The sequence below is a fragment of the Triticum dicoccoides genome, chromosome 3B (genome assembly GCF_002162155.2).
Source record: "Triticum dicoccoides isolate Atlit2015 ecotype Zavitan chromosome 3B, WEW_v2.0, whole genome shotgun sequence".
Taxonomy (NCBI): domain Eukaryota; kingdom Viridiplantae; phylum Streptophyta; class Magnoliopsida; order Poales; family Poaceae; genus Triticum; species Triticum dicoccoides.
In genome coordinates, this window is record NC_041385.1 from 387,673,407 (window position 1) to 387,676,809 (window position 3,403).

Genomic DNA, 3,403 nt, shown 5'->3' on the forward strand with positions numbered 1-3,403 from the left:
TTTGGACTTCTATGTCATCTCATTAAAACAATTTCTAAATCAGTAGATTTGGTTATTAAATTATTTCACCCTGAGCTTTAATCATTAAAATGGCTTGTTTTAATTTTTTGGAGCTATGTTTGTACTGCAACCAGTTGATAAACTTAGCTAAAAATTCAACCAAATTTGGGAGACATCATGTGAGGTCTCTAAATCATTTCTGTGCAATTATATATCTATTTCATTGCATATTATGAGTTTTATGCCTGATTTTCTTCTCTGGTCCAGTGGACAGTTTTGCACTGCAACCCATTTAAATAATTCCCTAGAGCCTCCACCAAAATTATGGGATGTCAGTAGCAGCATATGATTCCACTTTATGCAAAAACATAGTGTTGTTCTTTGGTAGATTTGAGTGCATCAACCTCCTTTTCATTCTGGACCAGACTTGTGTTTTCTACTGCAACCCTATGATTTCTTGCTCTAGTGACTTTGTGTTTTCTCATGCTTGTAGTCAACCCTGCAAAACCCCTAAGTCCAGGAGCATGCTCTCTTTGGAACACTTTTGGCCCTTGTAATAATGCCATTTACTTCCTGTCCAGAAGTGTAGTTTTGCAAAACTTGCACTAGCAAGTTTCTCCTTCTTGCAAACTAACTTCACCACCCTCTCTTGCACCCATAGAGACACTGCTCTGGAGAATTTGGCCACTCCAAAAACTACCTAGGTGCCTTTGGCATTTTGTCAAACACTCTGAGTGCACAGCTAGATTTGGCATGACTTCAAGTTTTCTTGATGAACTTGAGCCCCTGACCAAATCACCATGTCCCTCAGTCCCCTTGCTAAGCCTAGACTAGTCCTGTTAATTGCCAGCCTCAACCGTAACCTCTAGGATGCCCTGGCATTTCGTCGAGCAAGTCCCGGGCATGCTTTGGGCGCGCCCAGAGCGTGCGCTTGGCACCCATGCGCCTGAGACGCCGCGTCGCACCCCGCACCCAAATCCGGCCCGTGACCGGCCCCAGCCAACACGCCGTGTCCCCTTGCATCTCCACACCACCCCGACCAACCTGGCACCCCACAGCGCCGCCGTCAGGACGACCATGGCGGCTAGCTGACGGCCGCTTGCAGGCCCGGCCGTGGCAGCACCGCCCAAGCCGCCAACGCTTTGCCACCTGCCTCCTAGAACAGTGCGTGCTCATCCACAGCTTCGTCCTCTAGCGCGCGTCGCCGCCACGTCGCCCTAGCTACAGAACAGCGGTCGCCGGCAAGCTTATCCACGGCCGCCGCAAACCGACCTCCATCGCCTATATAAGAGGCCCCCGAGCTCAAACCCGCACGCAGACAGCCTCACTCCATCCCACCCGTGCCCCCCTAGCCGTCAATCGTTGGGAAAGGGTCGTCTCCTTCCTCTCCGGCAACTCCAGCCGCCGCCACTGACCCAACCAGTCCAGCGCCACCAAAGCCTCCCCCTCTCCACTCTCTCCACCAGGAACCTTCCCTTCCTCCCGTGAGCACGTTCCCCTTCTCGATTTTGATCGAAAACCACTGCTGCCCCAAACTCACTTTCTCCGACGACCACCGTCCGCCACGGAGCTCACCGCCGGCAGCCCCGACCACCCCAGAGAGCAAAGTGACCACCGGAGGGACCGTCTTGGTCTTGCGGACCCACCCCGGTCATCTGGAGCCCACGAGGAGCCGCCGTTCATCGGCAACGATCGTCGGAATCCCAGCCTCTGCCCGGCTTGAGGAAGAAGAGGGAGGGAGACCAGTCAAACCTGACCAATGGGCCAGGCAGGCCCACTGTCAGTGGCTCAGACGCAGCCACGCTGGATAAGTGGAAGCGTATTTCCAGATTACGCCTTCGACGTGTATGTGTCTATTACGAAACGTTTTTCTTCTCTGTTTTATTTTTTAAAAACAGATTTTTGACCAAACTTTGACCGGCTGTATCTTTTTAAATACAACTCCAAATGAATTAATTCTTTTTCCTACCTCTCTCAAAAATTGTCTAGTTTATTTTAAGATTTATTTGAAACAATTTCAAAACAACTTTTTGTGCTGTTTTGTGTTGTGTGTTAATTCATATATATTCTTTTAAATAGGATTTTTGCAGATTTCAAGATGTTTTGGATGCACCCTTCTTTCCCATGACCTGAAGGCAAGCATTCTGAACCCTGGTGAAATTTATGTGTGTGTTGTTTGAATCAGTGACAGCACCACCGCGACGCGTGCATACGTCATTTTATGTGAGGAAGTGACCCTACTTATGAGTGCATTTTCAATGAGTTGATGCTAATGAAGTTGACATGAATTGTGATGGAAATCACCGTCATACGTCTTTCATGCATACCGGAAGGGAAGCCGGGAAGGCCTCTGTCTTGGGTAGACACGGTCTTGTCCCTAGTCCTCCATCGAGACGGTCGTGTCTGGTATGGCATGAGGGGTATGTCGCGTGATGTTTCTATCTGTTATTTGAAATATGTGCATTGTTATGCTAATCATGCAGGATATAATACAACCTCCTGAGTCGACCGTAGATCGAGTCTTGTGCTAGTAACCCCCATACTTGCTTCATACTACCACTCGTCTCTACAATAAGTAGGGTACGGTTCAGTAAGTTGTCAACCCCTTTCCTAGCACACACCGTACAGAGAGGCCGTGGTGGAAGATACTGGAGGCATCCGGTAGTCATCCCACCGGGTCCGGGAGCATGGGTGTTTCGGTTGTAGCCGAAGGGGGTAGCTTCCCCAGTTTTGCGCGCGGTATAAATTTTGTGATCCCATGTTACGTCGAGGTTGTAGCCTCCCCACTTAGAGTTTTGCTTGACAGGTGTCGTGGGTGATTCCAGACACATGTGAGTTAAGCTGGTGTGTGCAAGTTAGGTGTGTTTCCAACAAAAAGACCGTAGACGGAATTAGTCCCGATGGACTAAGGAAATCCGTTACTCGTGGGTAAAGAGTACACTCTCTGCAGAGATTAAATCTATTCGAATAGCCATGTCCATGGTTAAGGATTACAGTCTGGGATGGGTCAAGTGTCGGTCTTAGTGTCGGTCTTCGGAGGTGAAACTGTTAAACCATAACTGAAATCATAACTTGTGACTTGTGATAATTATGATTATTATTATTGTGGACTAACCGGTGATATTATTGTTATTATTGAGTATCCCTGGAATGGTTCTACCTCCGGGATATTTACTATGATTGTTTCTTTTAAAAGCCCTTTAGGTGGTGTCGCTCAGACGCCCGACTGTGGCATTTCTTTTAAAGCCCTTTACGTGGTGTCGCTCAGACGCCCGACTGTGGCATTTCTTTTAAAGCCCTTTATGTGGTGTCGCTCAGACGCCCGACTGTGGCATTTCTTTTAAAGCCCTTTATGTGGTGTCGCTCAGACGCCCGACTGTGGCATTTCTTTTAAAAGCCCTTT